Consider the following 17313-nt stretch of genomic DNA (forward strand, 5'->3'; position numbering starts at 1 on the left):
AGTAACTCTGACTCTGTGAGGCTGTCCTTAGACGCAGCAATACTTCAAGCCACATGCTAACATCCATGACAATGCTCATCTTACATTACATTATATGACACTTTTATCCAAAGCGACTTACAATTGCTGTATATGTCAGAGGTTGCACGCCTCTGAAGCAGTGTCTTGCTTAGGGGCACTTTGGTTGATGTATCGCAGTAGGAATCAAGGTTGCAAGGCAACCAAGTAGGTATAAGGTTTATCATGTTCACTGTCTCATGTTAGAGTGGTTAGCATGCTAACGTGAGCTAATTAGCACTAAACACAAAGTACATCTGAGGCTAAAGTCATTAGATTCACAGCTAAAGGGTCATTAACCAAAGTACAGGACAAAGAAAATGTTTGAGGTTAACAGGGTAACAGGTCTCCTAGTCTACAATCCCTAGTCTCCTAGTCTACAATCCCTAGTCTCCTAGTCTAAAATCCCTAGTCCCCTAGTCTAAAATCCCTAGTCTCCCAGTCTAAATCAACAACAGTTTGTGTCGGGTACTGGTATTTTCGGCCAGATGTCCGTCCCCTTCCTCTTTCTTTGTGTTGCCATTCTAAACTGAGGAAATGAGGATTATGGTTACCTGAGGCACGGTCATTGTGTCCAAGATTTAGCGTCTCCCCAGACAATTGTGATTGGTTTAAAGAACTGCCAATAAACCAGAACCATCCAAGAATGCTGTGCTAACGGTTTTAACATACAGCACTGTGCCATCGCCTGTTATAGCTGTTTGAGATGTAATTGTTTTTCCCCTGCTTTTATATATTTTTAGTCTACATATTTGTTTATATGATTGGGGTCTCATGTTGCACTGCTTCCTGCTTCTTACAGTGCAGACGCTTTGCTGCTTGCTCCTGCTTCTGCTTGCATATTTTTGCTGATAATCGTGCTTTTCCTCTGAGAAACTATGAGCAGCGGCTCTTGGACACTTCAAAAACACTGGACTATACATTTTTTGTAGACATAGTAGGCTATTGCCATATTTAAAAATTTTTCTGCGTGAGCGTGGCCTACCAATAGCTCAAGCCTGTCCTACAGTGATTGTAGCTAAAGCTAATTAGCAGCAAGATGCCTCCTTTCTCCGTAGAAGACTACTACAAACTCCTTCAGAAGATTGCACTTCTGGAAACCAAGGTTCACCTTCTAGAAGTGAACGTGGAAGTTAACGGATCTTGTGGAAATGACACCACTTTACCATGGACCCATAACAATGGACAGAAGTATGCTAACACACGGCTAATTAGCACCAACAAGACTACAAAGAAACAGGAGGGTGGAACTGGTAATAAATCAACAAGTGGCGGTCCTCCCTGGAACTTGTCTGGTGCGAAGCCTAAGAGTAAATCATTTTCCTGGAAATGGGAGGACGACTAACGGGCCGGGCACAGCGCCCTGAGGTTTGTGATATGACCGGCTGGCCTGCATTATCATCTGGGCAGAGCGCCTCTTCAACCCCTGTACCTAGTAGGACACAGCCGTGGACAGCTGCAAAGGGAAAATAAGCAACAAAATGCCCCCCCAACAACCTGGTGTGCAACTGGATAACAGATTTGCTCCTCTGCTGCAAGACGCTGGACAGTCATCTGATGACCGGGACTGCGTCTCATCACCACACAGCAGGGTAAGGACTGAGAGCAATTCAAAAAGTAAAAAGCTAACAACTGGGCCTCAAACCCTGATTGTGGGTGACTCTGCTGTAAAAGATTTAAAAAACAGTAAAAACACCAAAATACTATGTTTTCCCAAAGACATGGTGTCTGACTTGACCCAAAAAATCCCAGATATCGTGGCAGCACACCCAACTGTGAAGAACATTTTTCTGCATATAGGGTCAAATGATGTTGTAAAGCAACAGTCTGAATTGCTGAAACTGGACTTTAGGGAACTGCTTGACACAGTCACCCCCCTAAGCGCAAATGTGTTTATCAGTGGTCCTATACCGTCAGTCAGAAGAGGAGATGAGAGATTCAGCCGACTGTTGGGACTAAACAAATGGCTTTCAACTGAATGTACCGTCCACTCTCTGAAGTTCATTGACAATTTAAACATTTTCTGGGAGCGCAGACATCTTTTTAAAGCAGATAGACTTTCCCTTAACAAGCCAGGAGTAAAGCTGTTCACCTCTAATCTGCTTTACTTTCTGCGCTACACATCTGCTCCCTCTGCCAAGGTCACAAAACAAAGGAAGACACAACAAAGTGCGGCAGTGATCCAGCACAGCCCCCGCCTGTGCAAAGATTTGACCATGGGAGACCAGAGAGCAGAGACACGAAACCTCCACTCCCCTCTTCACCCGTCCAGCACCCCTCAAACCTTCCCAACCCCGAACCTTCTGAGGATTCATCGCTGTCTCTACTGATGTCTCCACACACCCTTTCCCTTATTTCCCCCATCAATTATGCACCCCTTCCTACCCCCATGGCTCAACCCCGGGCAAAAGTAAACGCCAAGCACCACTACCAGGATGTCAGAAAACTCCTTCCCCCAGACTGATAAGGACGCTTGTGTGCAAAATCTGGCAAGCACTATCTGATATGTGCCGGGCTTGGCTGCAGGACTAGTAATACTAATGACTCTTTTCAAGACAAGCCCGGGCCCTGTGGATTCAATTCTTCCTCAATTTCTGTTGTGATAGGTAATAGGAAAGAATGGTGAATAAGCACTTAACTGCAAACTTAGCAAATTTGGCATCCATTCCTCGTCAGCTACAGCCTGTCCCAAAAATGAAAACACACTAACACTAGCCTTACTAAACGTCAGGTCTTTGGCAGGAAAATCATTTTAATCAATGATTTTATTACTAAGCACAATCTAGATTTTATGTTTTTAACTGAAACCTGGTTAGACCATAATAACAGCGCTGCTGTTCTCATCGAGTCAGCTCCCCTAACTTCAGTTTTATGAGTGAGAATAGAGTGAATAAGAAAGGAGGTGGAGTCGCCATTTTGTTTAATGACTCATTCCACTGTACGCAAATATGTTATGGAAATTTTGTTTCTTTTGAATATGTTGCTCTTCAATTAAGATCTTCCCCTCAAGCGATGTTTCTAAATATCTACAGGCCACCTAAATATTGTGCAACCTTCATTGATGACTTCACTGAACTGCTGTCTATTATCTGCATTAACTTTGATTGTGTAATCATTGCGGGTGATTTTAACATTCATGTTGACAGCCCCCAGGACAGGGGACAAAAGAGCTGTGTTGTGTTTTTGAGAACTATGGACTGACTCAGCATGTGACGGAGCCCACCCACAATAAGGGGCACACTCTGGACTTGATTGTCTCCAAAGGTCTGAACATTTCCAAGGTTGTGGTGACTGACGTTGCTCTCTCAGATCATTCCTGTGTTTTCTTTAACGGCACTATCTCTGTGCCCAAAGTGTCCAAACAAAGATAATCAGAAAACGGTATATCACTGAAACACCAGTGACACATTTATACAGCTTTTCTCCTCCACACCAGCCCTCTCTGGGCTATCAGTCAGTGAGCTTGTAGATAATTTCAACTGTAAAATCACAAATGTTATTGATGCCATTGCTCCCACTAAGGTCAAAGTTGTATCTGGTAAGAAAAGATCTCCATGGAGAAATGTCCTACTGGTGAGAACAGAAAAAAGAGAGTGTAGGAAAGCTGAACGAAGGTGGCGAAAAACAAATCTCCTGGTCCATTATAACTCCTATAAAGAGAGACTTCGCATTTATAATTTGGAACTGAGGAATGCAAGAAGGTCCTTTTTCTCTGATATTATCTCTAGAAACAATAATAATTCCCGTGCTTTGTTTGCTACTGTTGATAGGTTAACAAACCCTCCAGTACCAGTAGCATCTGAACTTTTATCTACCAAGGCCTGCAATGACTTTGCCTCCTTCTTCAAAGACAAAATTCAAAAGATTAGACAAACAGTCAGTGCCTCCATATCAAGTCCAGGATATGTGCTGTCACAGTGTTCAAGCAAAAATAGTTCCAATATGACAGAATTTCACACGATCAACCATACAAACTGGAGGACATTATTCACATCTGAAAACCTCGACCTGTTGCCTTGATGTTCTACCAACGGGACTTTTCAAAAATGTTTCCAATTGTTTGACTTCTGATCTTCTACAGATTGTGAACACATCTCTTCTTTCAGGTATCTTTCCACAGGCCCTGAAAACTGCAGTAATCAAGCCACTCTTAAAAAAGAACAACCTAGACAAGTCACTAATGAGCAACTATAGGCCAATATCAAACCTTCCGTTTTTAAGTAAAATCATTGAAAAAGTAGTCTTTCAACAACTCAACCATTTCTTGTCACTAAGCAACAGTTTTGATACCTTTCAGTCGGGTTTCCGACCACACCACAGCACTGAAACGGCTCTTGTCAAAGTCTTTAATGACATCCACCTTAACACAGATAATGGCAAAATTTCAATCTTAGTATTACTTGATCTCAGTGCTGCATTTGACACGGTCGACCACGATATACTACTAGACCGATTGGAAAACTGCGTTGGCCTTTCTGGCTCAGTACTAAACTGGTTTGAATCCTACCTAAAGAATAGGGATTACTTTGTGTCTATAGGTAATTATGCATCTGAGCGTACAAATATGACGTGCGGAGTTCCGCAAGGCTCCATTCTGGGGCCTCTTCTGTTTAACATCTACATGCTTCCACTGGCTCAGATTATGGAGAAAAACAAAATAAGTTACCATAGTTATGCGGACGACACACAAATTTACATAACCTTATCGCCAGGGGACTATAGTCCAATACAAAAACTGACTAAGTGCATCGAACAAATTAACGGCTGGATGTGCCAGAACTTTCTGAAATTAAATGAAGGAAAAACTGAGGTGGTTGTTTTTGGAGCAAGAGAGGAACGATTAAAAGTCTGCGCTCAGCTTCAAACAACAATGTTAAAAACAACAGACAAAGCCAGAAATCTTGGTGTAGTCATGGACTCAGACCTGAACTTTAACAGCCACATTAAGACAATTACAAAGTCAGCCTACTATCACCTTAAGAATATATCAAGGGTTAAAGGACTTATGTGTCAACAGGATTTGGAAAAACTTGTCCATGCCTTTATCTTCAGTAGACTTGACTACTGTAACGGGGTCTTTACAGGTCTCCCTAAAAAATCAATCAGACAGCTGCAGCTGATTCAGAACGCTGCTGCTCGAGTCCTCACTAAGACCAAGAGACTGGATCACATCACTCCAGTTCTGAAGTCTTTACACTGGCTTCCTGTGTCTCAAAGAATTGATTTCAAAGTACTCTTGCTAGTTTATAAATCACTTAACGGTTTAGGTCCAAAATATATTGCTGATCTGCTACTACACTATGAACCACCCAGACCTCTCAGGTCATCTGGGACAGGTCTGCTTTCTGTCCCCAGAGTCAGAACTAAACAGGGTGAAGCAGCTTTCAGTTTCTATGCTCCTCATATCTGGAATAAACTCCCAGAAACCTGTAGATCCGCTGCTACTCTCAGTTCTTTTAAATCAAGGCTGAAGACCTTTCTATTTGATGCTGCCTTTCTTTAAATGACTAATCATTTCTTTAAATTTCTTATGCTGCACTGTAAATTTTATTCTTGTGTTTTATGTTTCTCTTTGTTTTTAACTGTCTATTCATGTGTTTTACCGGTTTTTAATGCTTGTGATTTTTAACTGTTTTTACTTGTGTTTTATCTGTTCAACTGATTTTGTGTAAAGCACTTTGAATTGCCTTGTTGCTGAAATGTGCTATACAAATAAAGCTGCCTTGCCTTGCCTTGCCTTGCAAATCCCTGAAGAACAGTTTTTTTTCTTCATTTTCCTTACATGTAAGCACACAAGAAATTAACCACAATCTGACTCTGATCACCAACGTATTTGCGTGAATGGCAATCCATCTATTAGTTGGTGAGAGGACAGAGTTAGGCCAAGAAGGCATGTAGTGTTTTTTGATGTTAGGAATCAATTTTCATCATTCATTCTGACAACTCTCCATCAGTGCATGTATAGGTACTGAGCATGTGTGCGTAATTCAGGCCTGTATGTAATGTGTGTAACAACAACAGAGTGTAAATTGTAATTTCCCCTTGTGGGATTAATAAAGTAGACTTTATTTTGCATTCTCAAATGTCCTGACATGAGATCTTACGCTTACACATCTCCTTTGACCTCACTGCTGAGATGTTTTACCGGATTTAGTTCCTGACATACACGTTCACTCCACACATTTTTGTGTATTACATGACCAACCACAACACATCGCAAATAAGAGGTTGCGTTGCCATGCATTGATTTGTAGCACAAAATACCAGACCATTAGGGTCCATTCCCAAATATAGCATACAACTAAGAGGCGTCTGCGTGAGCTATTGATTAGTTGCACGGTTTGATTGCAAGTCTGGATCCTTGGCTGTATAGAATATCATCAATAGGAGATTGTGGTGCCAAGCATTGATTAGTTTTACAGTACCCCTGCAGGTCTGCCTCCTTTCCCATATTGGGTATCACTAATAAAGAGCAGTGTTGCAACGTATTGATCGGTTGTATTCTAGGTTAACAGGTTTAAAAAAAGAAGACAGATGTACGTATCTTTTTTTGTTTTTTCAATAGGCTTTTAGCACATATAAGGTAAAGTACTGCCTAGTTGCACATCATGCTAGAAACAAAGTGTCTTATCCCAATACACTTTCAATAAAGGCTGTGATCGTTTTGAGTGGCTGTATACAAGCTCATTGTCATGCAATTTGTCTGTGTTTTGGAAGAAGACAGAATGTGTGTGTGCGCGCATGTTTGTGAGTGTGTGTGTGTGTGTGTTTGTGTGAGCATTGAAGAAGTGCTTTGTCAGGCCAGAGTCACGCCTCGGAGCTCAAACGCCAGATGGACAATTCTGAAGGAGGCTGCTGACCAGCGTCCCACCGAGCGATGACACACACACACACACACACACACACACACACACACACACACACACACACACACACACACACACACACAGCACTGCATACACAGCAATAACACGGGGAAAGAGTGAGAGGAGAGACTACACACATTAAAGGAACAGACAGTGTAAATGTCTCTTGTCCTCATGTCACAATGCTGGTGTCGGCTTTTTGTTGCAGCATCATGAAGCCGTTTTGGAACAAAGACACAAACATTTATCCCAAGCCTCCAGGGGACAGTACTGAGCTGTTCCATTTTGGTAAAGGGGCTGAGGGCAATGTGATGCCCGTAGGACTAGAAAGCCTTTCTGCTCCCCAAATCCATCACAAAGGAACCGGCTGTAAGACATTTCTGTTTCATGTGTGTGGTCCAGCAGCTGGCCAAACAGCTCACATCATGTGGGACCAACCAAACAACAGGGACCACCAAGAGGTGTTTTTGGAGTATACAACCCATTTTAGTTATTACTTTCAAGCTTTATTACTTTATTCATTTATTACATGCAGCAGCTACTCTTCCTGGGGTTCACGTACAACAATCCTAGCATAAAAATGCCAAAACACACACATTTGTATATACATTTCAAATAATGTAGTGCAAGTAAAAGATTGTCAGTCAGTGTGTATGTTCATGTTATGAAAATTAGTTTCAACTAAGATAACGTCATATACCAGCGATTACAGGCCATTGTAGTTATAAACCTAGATTAAATAATGGCTAGTTATTGTTGTAAGTTCTAAGTAGTTTTATATACCAAGTATAACTGCCCCTATTCTGGGTGGCTCCACCATGATGGTTGGCTATTCTACATTGTGATGGAACATTACAGACTGGCTGTATTGATGCTGCACAAAACTGCCTGTTAATCTGTGTGTATGTACATAGGTACGTGGAGGCATGCACCCTATGGCGTAGCCTTACAGTCACCTCTCGAAAAATGTAACTACACATTGCAGCAACGCACGCCTTTTGGCCATAGCGTTGCATTTCCCCCGACTCATTTCCTGGTTCTCCTTCTCCGTAGACAACATGAAATTAAGGAGAACTTAACTTTTCCTGCTACAGATTTCCCGCCTTGTTCAGAAAGCACAGGGGAGACACTTTCTTTTTCTCACTATGACTCTAGAGTTGGCACTCACTAGCTAATAACTGCAAATAGCTTGTAGCATGGTGACCCAATGGTTATCACTGTGGCCTCACAGCAAGAAGGTTCAGGGTTAGAATCCAGCTGATTCCGGGCCTTTCTGTGTGGAGTTTCTATGTTCTCGCCATGTTTGCGTGGGTTTCCCCTGGGTATTCCGGTTATCCCCAGAGGTGGGTAGTAACGAGTTACATTTACGAGTAAGTTTTTGAAAAGATTGTACTTCTAGGAGTAGTTTTAAATCACTATACTTTTACTTGTACTTGAGTAGATTAGTGAAGAAGAAACTGTACTCTTACTCCGCTACATTAGGCTACAAGGAGCTCGTTACTTTTCTTTTTACCTCTTTGGTATTCTACGCGTCATTGTTTTTACCCCAGCGTACGTCTCCTTTTAATGTTTTATTTTGACAGAGAGAGTCTTCCGCTTAAGGCTCTACCACGTGACTGTGTTCCACCAATCAAACGGCGTCGTGCAGTCACGTGACCATACTCGTTCTCAGCGGCGGAACCATAGACTGTATATATCTATGTGCGGGACGTGTTAGCTTACAGTCGTAGCAAAACAAAGAATGTCGCCAAGGCAACACAGACGTGGAGGAACCCCCTGGCCTCATAGTGAAAGCATGGTTACCTTAAGAATAGTGCAAAACAGCAGCTACTTTAAACGGCGTCTTCTGTGTCGACCAAAACAAACGGACTAGGAGCATTCAACAACTCAACATCTAACCTGAGGAGACGTAGCAGTAGTTTTAGTTTCTGCTGTGGATAGGTGGATCTTTGTCTTTTAGGTTACATACAGTATGTTTTGCACATGCAGTATCCATCCAAATTTAATGTGACAAGTCTCTCACTTAAGCTATTTTGTAATTAATAAATTAATTTTAATTTATTTTATTGATTGGATGAACAATAGTTCGCCTAAATATGATTATTTTGTATTTGTGTCTGTCTGATTGATGCTTGTGTTAAGAAATAAATCAGACGTTACTCAACAGTTACTCACTACTTGAGTAGTTTTTTCATCAAGCACTTTTTTACTCTTACTCAAGTAATTATTTGGATGACTACTTTTACTTTTACTTGAGTCATATTATTCTGAAGTAACAGTACTTTTACTTGAGTAAAAGTTTTGGCTACTCTACCCACCTCTGGTTATCCCCCACCATCAGAAACATGTACTAGTTTCTCCAGTCAGTGCCCTTGATCAAGGCTCAGATCTGGAGTTGGTCCCCGGCCTCTGTGATTGGCTGCCCACCCCTCCCTTGAGGGATGGGTTAAATGCAGAGAATGAATTTCTCTACATGCATGTGTATGTGACAATAAAGTACCCTTACCTAACTGTCTCTCTCACTCGCTCTACCACACACATGCGGGCCCTGCTATTATCTTAAAGAGGTTGACTCATACACCATCGCACTCATGTAAACATAAGGCCACTTACATAGGCTATGGAGAAAGCTCGGCGTGGAGCCTTGGCGGAACCATAAATCAGACTTTAGTCCACAAAGACAATTTAACTCTTAATTATGTGTGGGTTGCCAATCACTTGCAACCTGAAAGGGGCAACTTACCATCTTTTAGCGAGTACAATAGGGTCTTGGGCTTGGAGGTGCCCATACTTATCCCAACTGATTCATGTTCAGAAGCAAAAGAGCTGAACAACCTGAGTCGGATAGAGGCCAACAAAATAACCATCCATCCATCCATCCATCCATCCATCCATCTTCCTCCGCTTATCCGGTATCGGGTTGCGGGGGCAGCAGCTCCAGCAGGGGACCCCAGACTTCCCTTTCCTGAGCCACATCAACCAGCTCTGACTGGGGGATTCCAAGGCGTTCCCAGGCCAGGTTGGAGATATAATCTCTCCACCTAGTCCTGGGTCTTCCCCGGACAAAATAACCAATTGCTGCATATTGACGTCATTAAACTGGACTCTGAACTCAATGTGCTTGATAAACAAATAAAACTCAAGCACTAAAAAATACCCCAATGGGCTAGATGATAAAGAAGACTTATTGCGTCAATAACAAACACCAAAAGGCACCTGAACAAGTGTCCCTTTTTGACAAGCTTGGAGTGAGAATGTGTCGGCAGACAATGAAATATCTTTCATTCCAACAACTGGGACCGTTACAGACGCAATTGTCCTTTTTTGGAACTATTATCTTTATTGTGACTGTTATTGCCACTGTGCATCACACCCCCAACCGGCACCGTCAGACACCGCCTACCAAGAGCCGGGGTCTGGATGAGTTTCTTCCTAAGAGGGGTTTTTTCCTCGCCATTGAAATTACAAGAATTGTTGGGGCTTTGAAAATTACAGTGTGGTCTAGACCTACTCTATCTTTAAAGTGTCTTGAGATAACTCTTCTTATGAATTGATCCTATAACTAAAAAATGTAATTGAATTGGAACATGAAACCGCAAAACCACTGGTTCAGGTCTACAACATTTGCTCCTGTGTTTTTTCTCCAAGAAAGACAAAGTGACAAAAAAAAGCAAATACTGTGCTATGGATACAAATCCAGGGGGACAGGTTTACATTTCAGGGTGGGGTATTTGGTCCACTACATCTTACTGTATGTACTGGAATCTACAGTAGTGGTAGCAAAAGGTCAGCTCTGTTTTTGGCCCAGCATGTTTCCATGGATTAGGGAGGTACCAAATTCTCGGAATTACCAGAATTGTTGGGTCGTTGTAAATTAAAGAGTGTGGTCTAGACCTACTTTATCTGTAAAATGTCTTGAGATAACTCTTGTCATGATTTAACACTATGCAACGCTAACCTATTAACTTTAGTTTTACGGTTATTTTTGGAATTTATGGTCAATAAACCTCATTTTTTAGGAAATTATACCTAATGTTTGAGTTAGAAAAGCAGAAATTAGGAATTATTTAGACTAAAATTTAAGGAATGGAGGTTGATGGATTATCACAGACTGGAATATGTCAACTTTTACTCAATACTATTTCAAAAACACTTCAATTGTTTCTCCAAATGCTATAAAATTGAATAAGACACCCCAGAATTAATGAAAGTAGAGATTTGTACTTGCCAAGGAGCGTTGTGTGGAATCAATCATGTTATTTTGGGTAATTAAAAAGAACATTGATATATGAAAACAGGTCAATTTGACCCGAGGAAAACATGAGGGTTAATAATGGTTAAATCCATCTCAGATTGTAGTTTATGTGTTGAAGGTCTACTAGTTTCTGCCCACTTTGAGTGTGGCCAGCGGGATTGTAAAATAAACAGTGTCTGTATTCCCTGGCTCGGAATAATGTGTGCTGGCAGGCAGAGGAGGGAAGCTTAGCAGTAAAAAAGAATCGGTGCTGGCCCGTCGGCTGTTGGAGCCTGATCTTTAAAGAGCTAAATGGCAAAGCTAATGAGCACTTGACTAACAGACGTGTCCAGTGACAGGAGAACAGAAAAAAAGAGCAGACACTTTGACCTTTACTCACGCAGATTAAACTGGCGAAGAAAAGCGAAAGAGAAAGTGAAGTGATGGCTAATGGTCTGAACTTTTTCTGTCACGGCTGCCACTTTAAATCAAAGAAGTGTCCCCACTTGTGTGTCTGCCAGGACTCTCACCAGCTACACGGTGGTACAGTTAATGACGGTCAGGAGCGTGACATCACTGCTCTGCCAGCCAATAAGAACAATAAACTCTCCTTTGTGACTGGCTTTACCTAATCGGGGAGCAGTGAGACAGTTGTCAGGTGCAACATAAAGTTCCCATTTCTTGCCTATGAAGTGAAACGGAATGTAAACTTAGTCACACAGGCTACTGTTGTGTTGGATCTTACCAAATATAATGTCATATGTAACAGAGATGGCTTTGGCTCAGGTGGTTGAGTGGTTGCCAAACAATTGAAAGGTTGGTGGTTTGATCCCCTGGCCTTGCAGTCCAATGTGGATGGGTCTTTGGGCAAGGCACTGAACCCCTCCTAACTCACTGACTGCCTGCCCCACAATCAGCTTTATTATAGGTTTAATTGAGCCATAGCTCTCATGGTCCATGAATCCTAGCAACCTGATGCAGTGGTCTGGGTGTCCAAGCTTTTTCAACAGTTCACTCAGTCCTCTAAACTCATTTATACTGTATGTGTAGGCATATACTAATTGGCTACAAAGGGGGGGTTGGATATGGGATGACACCACAAAAGGACATTTGTTTTGAAGAATTGTTCATTCTTAAAACACAAAATGTACCTTGGATACGGCAGCCTCGGCCAGTGTGTGAATGTGTGTGAATGGTGATGGGTTAGGGGGTTAGGGTTAGGGGGTTAGGGGTTAGGGTTAGGGGGTTAGGGTTAGGGTTAGGCAGGATACGGCAGCCTCGGCCAGTGTGTGAATATGTATGAATGGTGATGGTTCCTGTGCTATGTTAATACGCTGCGAGTAGTGGTTTGGACTAGAAAAACTATATAAATACAGCCCATAAATTACTGTATAATTGATGCCATGACACTTTGCTAAAGTAGCATGTAGCATTGTGCTACGTCCGCCCATGCTCTGCTATGCCACGCTACACCCTGTAACACCCTGCAGTGCCCTGCTATAACATGAACTACTATGACTATCATTTGTAGTCACTGTCTACTATCTTTATTGTGACTATTATTGCCACTGTTCATCACACCCCCCAACTGGCCCCATCAGACACCGCCTACCAAGAGCCTGGGTCTGTCCAAGGTTTCTTCCTAAAAGGGAGTTTTTTCTCGCTACTGTCACACTAAATGCCTGATCTTGGGGCAATTACCAGAACTGTTGGGGCTTTGTAAATTATAGAGTGTGGTCTAGACCTACTATTGTTATAATTTGATACTAGGAATAAAATTGAATTGAATTTACTTAAACTAGCAAATGGAAACTCCCTTTCTATTACTGAATGAAAGAATTTAAACATGATTACTTTCGGGGTGTATAGTTAAAGCATGGTGTTGCATGATAATGTACAACTAATCCAGCTAGTGTTGCAGAGGTGAAACCAGAACTCACTTCCTACGCTGAAAAGACCCACACACATCTACTGAGAAAATGAGAAAATAAATAAAAATAAAGTTTATTTATGAATGTATCTTTCTCTTAAAAGTACCATCGATGTTGGGATGGCAATATATAGCATGCAGTGGTGTAGTCTACATGATACAAAGATATATGCAGTATACCCACTAAGAAAGCTCCAGGCTTTCCATATACCAACTTAAAACTGCCCAATGACACAAGCAACAACTTACTTTCCATTATAACTTTGACATATTTTGAATTCTAATCTGTGTTTTTCTTCTTCACATAGGCTAAATAAAGGTATTTCCACCATAAATGTGGTGCATAAAAGTGTATCAGAATACAGGAAATGAGTTGCTCAAAACTCCCCCTAATATATTTGCTGTGATTAAACTAAGCCTTATAGTGACGAATATATTGTAAAGAGAAGAACTTCCACTCTCGGTGATGGGTAACCAGAGTACAAAGTCCCATGATCCTGCGGGGTCCGCGGTGGATGGATGAGATGGTAAAGACATATGGTTGTGCCTGTATAGAGCAAATTTATTGGTCAACAAAGTTTGGGTTTCCACAAAATGGTTATTGCCCCCCGATAACGTGTGTGGAGCAGCGGCGTATACACTGTCCCATACTAGCGGTCTAAAATCTGCTATTTTTTTTGCTTTTATGTTTTTTGTTGTTTTCCAACTGCTCTTTAATGTTTCATTTCTTATACTGCAATGTTTTTTTTATTATTTGAATAATATTTTCTGTTGCTGAAATGTGCGATACAGATAAAGCTGCCTTGCCTTACAACAAACACCATTGATAGTATGGTTTCCAATAGGAAGTTTATTTTTCACAAATCTAAATATGTCTGAAAATTGACTCTAATACAAATCCATCAAAAATAATCGCAAAGTTAAATTGTCCTATATGTGCGGGTCCCTGGGGGGAAGGGCCAATTCTGTTTCCAGAAACAAACAAAATACTAAGTGTAACCTAACTTGAAATGGATTTACTCCTCTCTCCCTGATCCACTTCACATGTAAGCGCTCTGACACCTGAAACCATCTCAATTTGTCTCCCCCTCGTTATTGGAGCAGCAGGATAAGGCTGCACAGCTCTCCCTCCGCTTCACTGTTGAAGGGAAACCAAGCTTGACACGAGTCCGCTCTGGACGGCAGCTTCACTATAAGGAACAGATGGATGGATAGAGTGAAGAAAGGAGTCATTAATAATGCACCGATATTCCACCTGACAGGTACAGAGGGCACACTGGAACACACAAAGCGAAAGACACTAGTTAAAATGAAGAGTCAAGCAGAATGGAAAAGACAGAGGAAGAGGTGAGCCATTACAGGGAGCGACAGGGAGGAAAGTGAACAGGAAGACAGGTAGCTAACATCATCATTTGCATGAGAATGCAAAGCCTGGATGGTAATTTCAGCAGGCTGATAACACACAGTGTCAGACAGACAGAGAGCATTGAAGGGCCCCGGTGCAGCAGGACGCTGGGAAACATCCGATGTCTCCGGAAGACAAAGTACAACACATTCCCACTCATGTTTCAACTGCAACAATTGGAACTTTGCAATTAAGTGCACACTGAACGCACACATGTAAATCAATACTTGATTAGTTGGCAATCCATGCACAACCACAACAATTACAATTAATGTTTAATTCCACTTTTAAATCTAATTCAGTTACAAAGTGATTACTGGGGCAAAATAATTGCTTTTAAATTCTATTCCAGCATAATTGGCATTGCTGCCCGACTGCTATTAACATTTGGCAGGAAGAAAAAGCCGACTAAATTAGTTCTTACGGACAAAAATGGGACTGCGGAGGAACAGAGCCCAGTCTATACAGAAGAACAAAAGACAATTTCAAAGATGATAATTTAAAGCAAAGAAGAAGAAGATCAAGGGAAAGTTAAAAAAATAGATAATTTAAAAAAAAATGTATATGTATATGTACTGGAGGAAGAAAATAAAGATACAAATTGAACAAAATGGTAATTTAAAACTATATAGGGAAAAATAGGGAGAAATTAATTCCGCGGGTTCTTGGTGAAAGAGACATTCATCTGCAATCAGCTGCCTGCCAGAGCTTTTCACACAATTCTGGGCCCAGATGCAACAATGATGTGCGTGTACAAAATGTGGAGGGTGCCACCTTCCCAGAGAAACCACAAAGTATAAAATGAGGCTATGGGTGTATTTGCACGCATGCTTTAAGCCGCCCGACACAAACCCATTTATCACTGCTGAGCTGTGTGTGATAAAACAATGTTGCAAAAAATAACCTCAAAGAGGGAATTGGTGGATTTTTCAGCTGAAGCGTTTGTCTTTTCAGCAAGTCATAATCTATTTAACTCACAATGCTGTCTCAATAAAGACTGTATCCACTGGCTGCACTAACACAAAGGCCCGGTGGCACACAAAGGAAACAACAAAGCTGATCATGTCGAGCAAGATTGAGGAAGAGCGAGTTAACATCTATCAGGAGAAAAACAAGTCTTCATGTGCATGAATGCAGGCAGGAGGTGGTGATCTCCATATGTATATTTTTGGTGTCTGTATCCATAGACAGTTAAAGAAATGGACCAACAGATCCCATTGCTCTGGACAGCGACCAGTGAAGTCAATTAGAAGCAATTTCCCGGTGATGGCTGAGTTACTGTGCAGCCTCCAACCAAACTTGATGACGTAGATGTGACGTGAGCAACGTGTCTGAAAGTTGTAAGTCTTCTGGTAGCTGTGCCAAGAGAAATCTCAATCATTTCCAATCAGCAGAGACGGGGAGCGTAGGTATATGTTAGGAGATGACATAGGCTCAGGCTAATTAATGCTAACTAAAATGCTAGTTAACATTAGCAATTAAACCTAAACAGCTGATGTAAGTACAAACTGTCTGCAAGCTTCTCCTGACAATACAGTGATTTGTCGACTATGCGACAACAAGTCGCGTGGTTATGACACAATCGTTAGCCTATTTTTACAAAAACATCTTCTACGGAGCCATAACGTGAGAATACAAGGTAATGGAGCCTTATTACATTTTCGTGTTTCTTTAGAAATAAAGAATGGACAACTTAAGTTTTTAAACGCTTCACATGTAAAGTTATTCGCTGTCAAAGTGGCGCCAAAATGAATGGGAGTCAATGGGATGCTAACGACAAGTGAATGCTTAGTAGCATTAAAATGGCGCAATGGGGGCTACGCTTCATGGACGCCCGCTTACCCTCTTGGGTGTAGCACTAAATTCTATGGGCCCCTCCCCACATCCACAGCTATTCCTTTTAGCATCTTTGTGGGCCCTCCTTACATAAGGTCCCTAGGTACTCAGTCCCCTTTCCACCCCCAGTCCAACCCTTGTCCTAAAGCATGTGACAAACTCAAGGCCCGCAGGCCAAATCCGGCCCCTCGCAGATTTTGATCCGGCCCGCATGTCAGTTTAGGTTCACAATAGACTTGCCTGTGAAATCTACAGTTAATTACTTTAGATTTCACAGTAACACTACTGTATCTGATTTTTACAGTAGAATGCTGTAAAGTTTACATAACAACCTAGTCCAAGTATTACAGTTGCAATCACAGTAGTCAAAGCATTACTGTAAAGAAAAATCCCAATATAGCCACTATAGTACTGTAAATAGCAAAGTAAACTACTGTATTTTTACTTTTTTATCTTATGTTGTGTTTAATTGTTTTGTATTTCACAATGAATACATAAAATACTGTAACTGGAAGTACGGTACCTTTCCTGTAAAAAGAATTCACAGTAACTTGCTGGCCCATCGTTGCCAGTAAGTTACTATAAATTTTACATTAAATTTGTTACAGTGTAGTTTTTGTAGCTTTTTTCAATGTTTTTTGGCCCGTTTGATGACGTTTTTTTCTTCAATGTTTTTGTTGTTCTTTCTTTTGTTGATGACTTTTTGGGGTCTTTATGTCAACTAAACTTTAAGTGAGAAGATTATATGAGATATAATAATACAGCAATAATACAATAAAAGATGCTTGACTTTTACAATGAAATAATAGCATGTGAATAACCTTTACATGTCTTGCCCTTATTTTCCAGCGTGGCCCTTAGTGGAATTGAGTTTGACACTCCTGTCCTAAAGTTTCAAGGTCAATTAGGACAATAAGTAGAAAGTGATTTTTCCAGCGCAAACAATCAGTTTTGTCTTTTTTTTAAGTCTTTTTTTTGTGCATGT

General features: G+C 41.2%; 1 protein-coding gene and 1 long non-coding RNA gene across 2 annotated transcripts in view; one reads left to right on the forward strand and one right to left on the reverse strand.

The window, feature by feature from the left end:
* The window catches only part of LOC116699076 (contactin-associated protein-like 4), a 179952-nt gene that overhangs the window by 108155 nt on the left and 54484 nt on the right, over positions 1 to 17313 (reverse strand). The window lies entirely within an intron of this gene.
* LOC116699077 (uncharacterized) lies at positions 5 to 16571 on the forward strand. The gene is made up of 3 exons (XR_004334358.1): positions 5 to 23; positions 3984 to 3991; positions 16477 to 16571. It is a non-coding gene; the product is annotated as an uncharacterized LOC116699077 (long non-coding RNA).

The sequence above is a fragment of the Etheostoma spectabile genome, chromosome 12 (assembly GCF_008692095.1).
Source record: "Etheostoma spectabile isolate EspeVRDwgs_2016 chromosome 12, UIUC_Espe_1.0, whole genome shotgun sequence".
In the NCBI taxonomy this organism is placed as follows: Eukaryota; Metazoa; Chordata; class Actinopteri; order Perciformes; family Percidae; genus Etheostoma; species Etheostoma spectabile.